The 13,470-nt window shown below is 54.3% G+C and overlaps 1 protein-coding gene across 1 annotated transcript in view; it reads left to right on the plus strand.

Moving 5' to 3' along the window:
* EPHB2 (EPH receptor B2) overlaps positions 1-13,470 on the plus strand; it is a 169,827-nt gene that overhangs the window by 64,951 nt on the left and 91,406 nt on the right. The gene's annotated exons all lie outside the window — the stretch shown is intronic.

The following is a 13,470-nucleotide window of genomic DNA, read 5'->3' on the forward strand; positions in this document are numbered from 1 at the left end:
GGGGCCTGGCAGCTGGGAGGTCAGACTGGCAAGGGTAGTGGCCCGGAGGTGACCGTGGGGCACTCTGGCAAGGCTTTCCCAATGCACAGACATGGTTCAGCTTCTCAGAGGGAGGCATTTGAACAGCACTTCTTGATGGTGGTGCTTGGAGGTACTGCAGGGGGTTGCAAGATGATTTTGGTCGTATGAGGAAAAATGTTTCTCATTTTAATTATTATATGAATATTAACCGATGCTAAGGGGTGCTTTATTTCTTCATGTACAAAAGTGATACAGTTTCCTTCTTAAGAAAATGTATAGGTCATCACATTGATAAGTTAACATTTATTTAGCGTTTTCTCTATCAGTCAGTATAGGCCAGGCTATGCTGAAATGACAAAACAATAGACGTTTATTTCTCACTGCTACATGTCCATTAGAGGTCAGCTTGGGATGAGTCCTCCCTCTGGGAGCTGACTAGATGGAGGAGCCACCGTTTGGAATGTCATGATCACCAGACAGAAGGAAGGAGCGAGTGTGGCAGATTGTACACTGGCTCAAAAGCTTCTGCCTGGAATGGCCCCCACATTGCTCCATGCACATTTCAGTGGCCACAGAGCAAGACATGTGGTTGCTTCCCATGTAGAGATGGGGAAGTACGGTCCCCCTGTGAGCCCAGCCTCCTGGTCACCACTTTCACTGGGTGCTGGGCACCTTGATACATCTAACTCGCTTAATCCTCACAGGAACCCTGGGAGGGAAAATGCATTTTAAGAAATTGATAAATAAAACAAATAAAATTAAAAATCATTTAAGAAAGACATGGAGGTCCAGGGAGCCTTATTCTCATATAGAAATGGAAGAACCAGGAGTCTTACACCTACGTAGTGGGATTCCAAGCTCCCCCTCCCCCAAACTACTATGCCACTTAAGTTAATTTGAAGAATAACATTAAATAAACAATAGTACAGATGGTGTTTGATTATGGCAAAGAATCACAAAGATAGGTTGCAAACATAAGAAGGTTGTAAGAGGTCCTGCATGGTGCTAAGAAGGTTGTGAAGATAGATGGGTTCAAAGCTCTGCCAGTTCTTGGCTCTTTGTCCTGGGTCGAAACGCTCTTTCATGTGGTGGTTGTGAGGCTTCAACAGTTTAAGACCTGAAAAGCACTTACTATGGCCTCTAGTACACAGTGAGGGCTTAATAAATGTTAAATAAATGAAATGATGTATACAAAACCCAGCTTGGCCCAGGTACTCCCCTGGGTGAGCCGTGGCGGCGATGGTGGTGATACAGATTTGAAGCCTAATTGCGCCTCTTCCTCTTGACGTCCCACTGGAATCAGACCCTGGAAGTGCTCCAAATGACAGACCAAGAGTTCGGACCCTCTTCCAGGGGCCCCGAAGAGCCAGCGAAAGTTTGGCCTGGGGTGGTTGCAATGATTCTCATGTTTATAAAATGCTGTCACGCCCACCATCCCCACGGTGCCCCCACGTTCACCCTCTGGGCATTTTAAAGGTCCCTGGGAGGGTAAATGGAGGTACCGGAGACAGAAGCAGTGGCTTCTGGGGAAGCGGCTGCAGCGGCTGGGCACCCACAGTGCTGGGGAGGAGGAGAAGCGGGATCAAGGGATGTTTGACCGTCAGTCAGGATGTCACGTGGACACATGCAGGAAAGGGGGAGGGAGAGGAATCAAAGGGAATTCCAGGGAGGTGAAGGTCCTGGAAAAAAAAATGGGGAAGTTGGGAGAAAGGTGGTTTCTTGGGGCAGATAACAGATCTGGGTTTCTATACATGAGTGTGAAATTGTGCAGCCGTGGGAGATGGAAGGGCCTGCGGGGGCGGGGGAGGGGGACGAGGGGCGATAGAATCAGCCACTGCTTGCTCTTTATTCACTCCTCAAAGTTTCCTTACACCTGCTCTGTGTCAGGCCTTGTGCGAAGCATCAGATGTGATGGAGAAGAATCTGACTGCGGCCCTGTCCTCCAGGAGCTCCCAGTCGAGACAGACTATGAATGAACAAGGGAGGTGATGTTAGACTTGCGCTCATAGAAACTGCTCAGGCTGCAGTGGGAATAAAAAAAGGAGGGGAAGCTTCAGAGAGGAGGTGACGTTGGAGCTGGGAATCTTGGGAGCGAAAGATGTTGACTGGGTGGCCCAGCCAATCTGGAGGATGGATCTGCGTGACAAAAAGACCTGGGAACATGAATCACATGGGCCGTTAAGGGGACAGGTAGACTGTTTGGTATGGCTGTGGCCAAGGGCTCAAGGAAGGAGGTAGGAAGAACTGTCGCTCACTGGAAGGATGCCCAGAGGGGAGGTGTTTGGGGTCTGTTTCCGTGTTCACTCACATGGTTGCTTGCTGGCCTCGTTCGCCACCGCACGGTCCTTGCGTATGTGCAGTGGCATACCCCAGAACGAGGGATCCAAGAGAGTGTGAGAGTACCCAAGACAGAAGCCACAGCCTTTTCATAACCTCATGTCAGAAGTAACATTACTTCTGCAATATCCACTTCATTAAAAGTGAGTCACCAAATTCAGCTCACGCTCCAGGGAACTGAATCTCCCTGGTCACTCACTGGGGGCCATCATAGAGGATGCCTGTTACAAGCAGCTTCTCTGAATCTGAGCTTCTTGCAAGTAGTAGGGGTTTGAGGTACTGCTGGGGCGGGGTGTGCACCCAGCCCTGGTTCCCCTCTTCTTCCCCCGCCTCTTCCTCCGGGACTCGTAGCCTGCCCAAGGCCCAGGCCCCACCAGCCTCTGGGTATGAGCAGAGGCCAGTCAGAGTATGATTAATGAGCTCAGGGAGCCAGAAGGACCCCAGCTGCTGCAGTGGCCTGCGCTACAGCCACCCAGATGTGGGGCTGCTGCAAACCAAGTCCCACAGGCATGTGCCCTGCTGGCCCAGGACGTGTAGGAATGGTGATCACAGCTCACATCTCAGACATTGGCAAAGAGCTGTCTCATCCTCTAGTGCAGGGATTCTCAGCCTTCACTGTGCTTCAGAATTCATCAGGAAATGTGTTAAAATGCAGATTCCTAGGTCTGGAGCAAACCCCTCCCCCAGGTCTGGTTCTGGGGCTCTGAGGTGGGTCCAGGAATCAGCATTATAAAGCAAGCAGCCCCGATGCTTCTGTAACGAACGACCCTTAGCTCAGGCACACGGCCATATGTGTGCCTGTAACACATCCTTGGCCAGATGAAGACCACAGGCCCAGCCCCCCACCCCCGGGGGGCATCCACCCTAAACGGTGAGAGGGGACAGTAGCAGAACCTCTGGGAGGGTACGGCTTGGAAAGATCCATTTACTATTGAAACATAATTTGTTAGGAAAAAATCCATTGCTTCGTTAATGTGAATTAGAGAAAATAAGGCGGGATAAAGTCTTCTTGGCAGATGGGGGTAGGAGTCCTCCTGGGGAGTGGCCGCCATCCCAGGGGAGGGCCGTGGCGGCTAATGAAGGTGGGACCTCCCAGTGGGCTGAGTGGGTTACAGATCTAATGGTTAAACTGAGTCAGTCGGCCCCGCTTCCTCGGTGCCTACTATGTGCAGGGCACAGTGGGAAGGAAAGGGGCCTGGAGAAGCCGGTCAACCATCCAACGAGCATGAATTGAGTATACTCTGCGAGCCATTTAGCCCTTTCATATATACTTACCAAGTACCTTCTGTGAGCCAGGCACACGCCAGCGCTGCAAAACATAGGCGTGAACAAGACGGACACATTCGTTGCCCTCCCAGAGTTTTTAGTCTGGGTCGGGGGAGGGGTGGGGGGAGCTAGAGAGGAAAATGTTAATGAACAAATAAAACAGGTACAGACTGTGATGCATGAAATGGGGAAAAAATTAGGGTGCCACCGTAGAGATCCAAAGGAAGATCTGCTTCAGCCAGATGATTCCGGAAGGCTCCTTGGACGTCATGTCATTGAGCTGATGGGCCACCCTGGGAAAGCTGGAGGAGAGTGGCCGAGACGCAGGGTTTGGCCTCCAGTGACTGCTGGACGAGCAGGGGACTCAGACACAGGGGGAACAAGGCAGGGCATGATCCTTTTGGAAACGCGCTCCATCCAGGCAACGCTCTTAGAGAATATGAGGAAGAAGGCATCTTTTCTGGCAGGGTATCTAGCATGGTTTCATGGAGGAGGTGGCATTTGAATTGGGCCTCGAAGACTAAGTAGGAGTTGGATGGGTGAAGGGAGGGAGAGAACTGTTGGTCAAGGGACCGAATGTATAAAGGCCCTGAGGTGGCATGCGTGGTGGGTGTCACATGGTTCACTGCATGCAGGGGCTAAGGCATGACTTCCCCTCATTCATCCACCTGTTCACTGTTCCCTGAGTGTTCAGTCTGGGCCTGCACCAGCCATGCAGCTGCCAGGTGGGGATTCCTGCGACTTCCTTCAGAAGAACTCTGCCCCCTCCCCCTACTTCAGTCCCCAGTCTCCTCAGGTTCGCAGTCCCCGATGGGGCTTGCCACCAGTGGATCTGCTGGGACTGGCAGGAGCTTAGCCCTCCAATCCTTCTCTGCAGCACCTGCGCCCACCCAAACCCGTTTCCCTGACTCTTTCCGGATACGTAGGGGTTTGATTGCGAAACTGGGACCCCCTCAGTTTCTCCAAGTTGCTGTCTGTATCCTTATTTCCCTTGGTCTCGCTTCTCCTACCTGCACCTCTTCCCACTCCTGTCCATTGCGAGCCCCCGCCTGGCCACTGTTGGGGGCCCTGCCCTCCTCTCTCCCAATGGCAGACACATCTATAATGAATCCAGGAGCAGTCCCACTGTGAGCACCATGGCTGGGATACTATGGGGGCCTAGGGATTTTTAATAGTTAGCTTGGCCTGGGAGAGGGGCAGTGAGCCAGTAGAGTGGGGTGGGGGCGGGGGGGATGGAGGAGGGAAGGTGAAGGCACATGTTGATCTTCTGGCTCCAACTCAGGCTTCCCAGTTCCCAGCTGTTGGGCTTCTCCTCCCAGCCTCTCCCTCTCCTCCTCCCTGCCCTTCTTGGCAGCCCACAGCCTTACTCTCTCTCCCACCCATGGCCTCTCCTTGACCTTGGCCTTGCAAACCTGATTTGAAGCCCCCCAGCTCTGCCTTTTACTAGCTATGTGACCGTGGGCAGGCGCTGACCCTCTTGCACAAGCCTCTGTTTTCTCACCTGTTAAACAGGATAAACAGAAGGGCTGCGGTGCAGAGTAAATGAGAAAATTCCTAGAAAAGTGAGAAAATACCTAGAAAAGAGTTACAAAAATAAGAATAAGGACTTCTATGAACACTGTCTTTTGCCTGTGAATGTTTTTTCTTTCCTGGTGAGCTTTTTATTTTGAGGAAAAAAATAACTTTTCCTTATCACAAAAGTGATACAGTTTGTTGAATCTTTCGAAGTTACCGGTAAGCAAAAAAGAGAAAATTTAAGTTACATTAAAATTAAAGTCGGATAACCAGTTAGTGGACTGGTGTAGAGCTAGGTGTATTATGTGTATGTGTACATATTGACCTTTTTGTAAGAAGAAAAATGGATTCCTGCCAAAAATACATAAGGATTTTCGACTTACTAATACTTTCTGGACATCTTTCCATGTCATGTTAGATCTACAATATCATTTGGGGAGGCCCTTAAAATTCGGTAGTGTCGTACACCGTAATTTATCTGCCCACCCTCTGTGATCGACACGTTCATTGCTTGCTGTTTTTTCCACCTTAACTCTCTGGGATAGGTGTCATTGTCCCTCTGTCTTTTTGTACTGCTGCTGGTATTTGCGTAGGATGCGCCTCCAGGTGTGGAATTGTGGGGGGAAAGGGTATATACTTGTTTTAGAGCTCTTGACACACATAGCCTCCAGAAAGTCTGGGCTGCCTCGCCCCGCCGACAGCGGTTTTCCAGAGTGCCTGTATCCCCACATGCTCGCCAGCGTGGGATACTATGCCAATGGCTTTATTTTCTCTTTTTCTCCCAGAATCCTGTGCTTCCCCAGCCAAGGGAGGGAGGGGTCAGGGGTGCACTCTGGGCCCTCCGGGTAGCCTTCTTCCAACTCTGTTCTCAGCTTCAGCCCTTCCCACGGAGGCTGGACCAGTGGCCCAGATGTGTCCGTGGGGGTGGGGTGCAGCCGGCCTCGGAGTGAGGAGGAAGGAGCCCGCCAGCTGGCAGAGCCCGTACTGGCTGGGGAAAGGGTGTGAAGGTTGGAATGCTGGATGGGAGGAGAGGCCCAGACCCCCCCACAGAAAGTTCTGCAGCTTCTCTTCAAAGGCAGGGTGGAGAGGCCCTGCTGGGGGCGGGGAGGAGGGGTTATAGACTCTCCCTCCAGACCCCCAGGCTCAGGCCAGGACTGAGACCACACAGGTCAGCCTTTGGGGGAGGGCATCAGAGGGGGACCTTGGCCAGTGCACTCAGGCTATTCCAGTCTTTGCTCTTAAAAATTGCAAGTATCTCCTCCTCTATGTCCCCTTTCCTACATTCTCTCAAAGAATCTGTTCTTGTTCACAACTCTCTATCCATCCGTCCATCCACTGGGCCTCTTGTCCGTTCTCCCAGCCATCCAAGCTATCAGACATCCACTGAACAGCAGCTCCTGGTTTTTTTGGTTTTGGAGTGACATCTTCAAGGAGGACCAGGAAACTAACACACATCGAGCACCTACCATGTACCCGCAGTCAGGTCCTGGGAAAGATCAGGTATGGCCTCTGCCCTGAAGGACGACCCCATCTAGAGGTGTTAACAAATGTCTCTGCAGACAGTGAAGGTGGACAGGGGCCCCCAACCCATCCAGGGGAGTGCCAGCCAGGGCCGCAGTGGTCACTTGCAGGCTTCCAGGGAAAGGGGCTGTTCAAGGGGAAGCTGAGTGAGGAGGTATCCAGGAGAGGAGAAGGTGCAAAGGCCCAGAGGCAGCCAGAGTGGGCACTCCTGGGAGGGCTAGGAGGGTTTCCTTAGCCCTCCCTCTCCTCGGCGTCAGCTGATTGGAAAGATCTGGATATCAGGACTTGGGGTGAATCTTCCTCTCTGGTCTTCATATTCCCTCAGGGGTCTAGGCAAGAGATAGGGGGTAACTGGCTCCAGATCCTCTAACAGCTCCTTCGTGTTTTACTCAAATAACACTCCCAGGCACCTACTGGGCACCGGTCCCTGGACCAGGTGTGAGAACTGCAGAGACGAGGAAGGCCCTTCTTGCCTTTCAGGAGCTCCCAGCCTGGGGCCGGGGAGACAGCTCCATCCACATCAACAGCCACAGCCTTGGGCCCCGAGGAGGGACTGGAGGGGGGCTGGGCTTCCTAGGGGAGGAGCCATTGTCCCGGGGCTTCAGAGAGCAGGAGAAACTGAGAGCAGGAATTAGTTCAGAAAAAGATGACCATGAATGATATTGATTTTTTGTTTTAACTCTGGCCTCCTGCTGACCCTCAGACAAAATAGGGGCAGGGGGTGGAAGGAGGGGTTCTTGGCTCTTGGAAGGGGACAGAGGGGCAGCTAGGGTTCAGCTCCATGCTGCCAAAGGGCCAGTGAGGCAGAGGCTGACAGGAAGCCAGGCAGGGCTGGCGGGGAAGGGGACCTCCTGTGCTTCCACTATGGATGCTCCATTAGCTCATTGAATCACCTACTGATAGAGGATTAGCTGCATTTGACACTGATGAGACTGAGGTCCAGAGACAGTCAGCAAGTTGCCCAAGGCCACACAGCCAGTAAGTAGCCGAGGCAGTGTGAGGCTGGGTTTCTCCAGCTTGCTGCCACAACCGGCTAACCAGGCGTGGGCCAAGGCCTCCGTGAGCTCTGTCCCGCCCACCTCCTGGACAGCAAGGTGAGCTGGTGGAAAAGAAAGGAGTCTGACAAGTCACCAGCAGAGGAGCTCACTGGCGGGACTGTGAGGAAGGAGGGATGTCCCGCCACCACAGGGGTGTCCCGGGAGAGCAGAGAGGCCTGCAGCTGAGCCTTGAAGAATGAGTGGTTTTCGTATCAAGGGAAGGTAGGCAGGATGGAGCAGGGTCCCAGGCAAAGGCTTGGCAGTGGGAAGTTCCTCCTTGTGCTGAGGGGACACAGGCCTTGGGGAAGGAGGCCCATGTCACCCTGGCTAACCTCTGGCCAGAGAAAAGAGTCCCTGGTCCCCCACACAGCGTTTACTGGATGCTCAGTTCATGCTCCCTTTCTGCACAGTAACCTTGTTGAAGTCCCCACCAGGTTAGGAAACAGGCCAGGGACAATGGTGACACCCTTTGCAGGTATCAGAGGCTGGTGTGTGGTCTCATGCCCCCCACTTCTGACTTCTCCTGCTGCTTGGAGGTGTCAGAACAGCTTTGTAGCAGGAACTCAGGACACATGGCCCAGACATCTTCTCACTCCGGGTCTCAGTGACTCTCAGTCACCCTCGGGGTTAAGTACCGTCATCCCCGCTCTACAAAAGAGGAAGTCGAGGCTCAGGGAGAGTAAGAAGCTTGTCCAAGGTGACACAGGAAAGAGTGGGATTTGAACGGAGACCATCAGACTTAGCGGCCCCAGCACCATCCTCTCTCAACCCCAGGCTGGCCTCAGACCCCGGAACGCATCAGGTTGAGGGTCGCAGGTTGCCTCCAGAACATTCCAGCAGGACCATAAACAGCTGGGGAAGTTCCCCTCCCTCCAGCTGCTGCCTTTTCATCTGGCTGGGCTTCGGGATCTGGCAGAGAGGCCCGTTTAATGAGGAAGTTTATGCATTTAACAGTTTAAGCCTTTCTAAGCCTGTGGTACAACAGGATTTGGGAGCCGTTAACAATTCTGTGTGGTTAAGAGATTTTCATTGCTCTGCGGCAGCTGGCCAGGTCTTCACAGGCCCCGCTCTGGGCTCCCCCCGACCCTGCCAAGCACCTCCTTCCTGGGGCCCTTTGTCCTCTGCCCCCCTTGGGCTGCTTCTCTCTGTCCCCCCTACTCAAGCCTCCAGGTATGAACTTTGACCTAAGAGCAGGAACTGAGGCCCAGAGCGGGAAGGGGGTGGCCCAAGGCCACACAGCAGGCCAGAGGATTGTACTGAGACCTACCTGGCAAAGGCTGAGTCCCCCAACCCAGGCTGCCTTTCTTGGGGAGGGTGGGGGCAGGGGGGAGGGAGGAAGGACATTATATTGTTAATTTTTCATTGCAGAATTTACAAATCCTCTCTAAAACCAACATCTGATCCCTAACAAGGCTTTGGGGGAGGGAAGGGTCGAGTGACTTGCCCGGGTTCACTCACCTTGTCAGGTACAGAGCTGACATCAGACCTCAGGCCTCCCTAGGGTCTAATGAGAATTCATCACACTATACCAAACTGTTTTGTTTTGTGTGTTTTTTTCTCATAGCTTGGGGTGGAAATGCCGTTTGTAATTATAATGTCTTACATATGTACAGTATTTATTTACTTACACCCTGCCTTGTTCCAGAAGAGCTTAGAGGCTGCATTTGTGTAGCTTTGGGCTCACCCTACGAGACAGTTTGATCTGAAAGATACCCGCACAAGAGAAGCAAGGCAAAGGTTATTATCGCCGCTTTAGAGGACCTGGTTTTCCTAGGGTCACGTGGACTTCAGGGACAGAGCTGGGACTGGAGCCCAGTGCTCTGGCCTCTGAGGCCTGGGCTCTCTCTGGAACCCCTTGTCATCTCTAGGATGACAGCTCTCCACCCCCTCTCTGCCTCCACCTCTGCAAGGTTGAGGCTCCATGGACCCCTTGAGTCTCCATCCTGGGTGGGAAGGGATGGGCTCCCTCTGGAAAGAGTTCTTCACGGCCCAGAGAATGCAGGGTTTCTGTGAAAAGGAATGATGTGTGGGTGGGTTTGGTGGGGTGTGAACCAGCCCCTGACAACCATAGGGATGAACTGACGGGTGGCTGGGGGTGAGGGTGAGACAGGGACCCCTGGGGAATGGGCTGGCCTCGGGCCGCCTACCCTCTCTGGTATCTCAGGCCCTTTGCTCCTGCTCCAGGCCTTCCCAGTCTTTCCACGGAGCCCCGTGGAGGTTGGATGCTCAGAGTTGTTACCCTCCATCCCCTTTTGCAGATGAGGAAACAGGTTCAGACAGAGCAAGTGACTTGCCTGAGGCCACACAGCAAGTAAGGCCACAGAACCCCTGCTATCTGGTAGGGCATGAGCAGAGGGCCAGGTTGGGCTTGGGAGCCAGTCAGAGCTGTTTCCCACCTCTGTTCCTATGTCCCCCACAAATTCTGGCCCCAGGGCCTCCTGTTACCCTGGCTCTTTCCAGGAAACCAGACTCAAGTTTCCTCCCTTAAAGGCATCACCATCTGATTAGCAACATTTTAAAGACCTAAGAGTGGTCGCTGGCCTTTTCGCGCTGCCTGGGCGGGCTGTGCAGCTTTGGGAGCCCCACATCCGTATCCCTGGCAACCCGGGCCCTGGGCTGCCCTCCCCCAACACCCTGCTGTCAGAGCTGTCTGTCTGTGGGAGCTCCCTGGAGGCCCAGGAGGGATGTGCATGCACGCGTGTGCTGGTTCAGTGCAGAGCATCCCCAGCACGCATGTGTGTGTGTGCACTGGCCTCATTCAGAGTGTGAGAGAGTGAACTGGGCCTTCTGGGAGTGTGTTTGCGTGCCTGTGTGTGCACAGGGTGCCCTCTGACCCAGCACCGAGAGTGCAGTTGAGATATTCCTGGATGTGTGAGCATGCACGTGCATTTCAGGGGTCGGGCGTGCACACGCCCTGGCCCGTGCAGGTCACCCTGGAGCCTGCTGCAAGTCATTACTGTCCCTATATTCGTGTGTTCCTGTGTTTCTCTGACATGCCCCAGCACACATGTATGCAGGGAGGAGCATACTAATGCGTGTGGTGGATCAGTCAAATCAGTACCTGTAAAGGAACACGTGTCCCATACCAAACAAGTGCATCTACCCGGGGGGTGGGGGGGGCAGTGGGAGGCGGGGAGGTTCCCTGTTCCCTGTTTGTGTCCTTGGGTGCATGTGTCCTGGGTCCAGTAGCTGTGTGTGTGGGCTTGTGTGCACACCCACCCACAAAGCAATCGAGCCAGAGTGTATGTGTTTGTGGGTACAAGTGTATATTGTATCAAGGCATATTTACATGCACTTGAAAATGGATATTTATGAGCATGTGTGTGCACATACATGTACTGGATCAACTGGTGGAGTGTGTGTATGCATGTGGGATAAACACTTTCTGGGGGGCAGGACGTCAGGGCCATTGATTTTCTGTCTCTTAGAAATTCCTTTTGAGGATCTCTTCACGTCTCTGTCATGAACCAAAGTCAGTGGTTCCAGTGTCCTGCAGGCAGACTGGGCCCACTTTACAATCTGGCCCACCCACCTCCCCTGGTGGTTGTACACACAGAATCTGTGTATCATTCACAGGAAAGCATGGGGGGCCCTCATGGGGTATGGGGTTGGGGAGCACTGGGCTGTGGTCAAGTTCGTTCAGCTCCACTGTTTTCTCTTCACGTGGCCCTGGGCTTTTCCCTTCACTCTCCAAGGAGCTTGTTTCTTGAGGACAGGGTGGTGAAGATGTGACGGCAAAGCCCCGCCCAGGCTGGGGATTGTCATCTCTCACATCTGTCCAGGTGTTAGGTTTACGCAGCACTTTGCCTTCTTCCTGGGGAGAGGGGCTTGAGTCTACACAATACCCCAGAGCCCAGGTGGCCTCGACAGGCCCGCAGAAGGGCCGCGGTGTTTCTAGAAGGAAGGGATGGGGCACACATGGGCTGTGCATCCCTACTGTGCGCCGGGCCTGTGCTCCAAGCACGTGGCTAACGTCACCCCATTTCATCCCAGCCATTGCCCTCTGTAGCGGCTGATATTGTCCTCATCCCACAGATGAGGAAACTGAGGCCAGAGTACTGCGGGGACGTGCCTGAACCTCACAGGGGGCAGCCAGTGGCAAGCCAGGATCCGGACCCAGGCCCGGCTGACTGCTGAGCCTTCCTGCCCCTTTCAAGAATGCTTCCTGGAGCAGGCAGGAGGGAGAGGCCAGGCCTTGAGGGGTGCCCGGGCCCCACAGGGGGCAGGATGGCATACAAGCCCAAGGCACTGTGTGGGCAGAGACGGGGAAGCACCAGGCCTGAGGAAAGCAGGCCCTTCAGCCTCTGCTGCCTGCTCGGGCTCTCCCTGCCCCTTCCCCCTCCAGATGGGCAGCCCCTCGGCAGGGTCCCCTCCCACCCCTCACGCTGCAGTCTTTGTGGCCCAGGAAGAATGCCTCTCTTTATCTACTGGATGCCCCTTCCCTTTGATTCTCCTCTCCCCAGCGTTTCTGCTGACCCCTGCGTGTTGGGAATCCAATTAGAGGAGCGGACAGAGAGAATGACAGGCGCTCTGAATCCCGCCTCAGCCCCTCCAAGCACGCCTGGCGGAGCTGCAGGCAGCACGGGCCTGCTTGTCATGCCGGGCCCTGCGCTGGGCTTTATGGGGATTAGCTGCCTGGGATGGGGGGTGGGGAGGCACGCTGCAGATGGGACCAGAAGTGATGCTGGTGAGAATGTCACATCCCAGGAGAGAGTAGAACCCTGCACCCCCCCCCAGAACCCTGTTTGGGGAAAAGGGAAGGAGGGAGGGAGACACACTGCCTTCGGCAAGTACTGGGCCTCACCCTGGCCTCCTAAGGGTGCTTGGGAAATGGCGGCCCAGTTGTGTGATTTGGTTCCCCATTTGAGGCTTGGAGGGTCAAGGCCCAAAGCTAGACTGAAGTAGAGGTCACAGCCAGACTATTGTCTGCCTGCTGTGGGGAGAGTACCAGGATTTCCACTGAGCAGGGGCTCCAAGGGGTTGAGCTGATTGCAGGCTTGGGCTATTGTCTTGAAACTTCATTTGCAAAACGCTTTACATATGGTGGGCTAGGGACACTAAAGAATGGGGAGGGGGCAGCCCCTAAGAGAGTGTCCAAAGAACCAGCCACCACTAGCCACTCCTTGGCATGGCCAGCACACTAAGACCAAGACCACGCCCTCCCTCACCCACCACCACGGAGGTTTACAGCTCAGGAAACTGAGGCTCCCAAAAACGGTTTCCAGCAGAGCTGGGATGGCTCACGGCCTTCCCCTACCCCCAGATCACCCTGATCCTACTCCTGACCGCTTAAGTGAGGAGACACCCTGAAGCCCCCTCCCCAAGGTGGGGTACAGGAGCTGAGGAAGTGGATTTCGGGCCCCCTAGGAAAGAGCAGCAGCCTCTTCCCATTCCCAGGAGCACAAGGTAGAACAGGGTCTGACTCTCAGTCCATGGACCAGCAAATACCCCAGGCCCTCTGCACGTAGCTGGAGCCTGCTCTAGGGCCTCTGGCTGGGCGTGAGCCAGGGGCAGATCCGAAGTGTCCTCTGCCTCTGGAAGCTCACAGTGGAGAGAGACAAGGAGACCCTGATGCACAGAGGCAGGGAGTGTGAAGAGCGAGCTGAAGACTGACTGTGAGGACCCACAAGGGGGACTGGGAGGTAGGGAGGGCACCACACCCAGCCTGGGAGTCCGAAAGGACTTCTGGAGAAAGGCTCACCTGGGCTGAGACCTGGAAGACAAGCAGAAAGAGCTTGAGAAAGCCCCAGATATTCAGGCCTGAGAGGCAGGG

The sequence above is a fragment of the Pteronotus mesoamericanus genome, unplaced genomic scaffold (assembly GCF_021234165.1).
Source record: "Pteronotus mesoamericanus isolate MK-2021 breed Mesoamerican mustached bat unplaced genomic scaffold, CSHL_Meso_final contig_221, whole genome shotgun sequence".
NCBI classification, from domain to species: domain Eukaryota; kingdom Metazoa; phylum Chordata; class Mammalia; order Chiroptera; family Mormoopidae; genus Pteronotus; species Pteronotus mesoamericanus.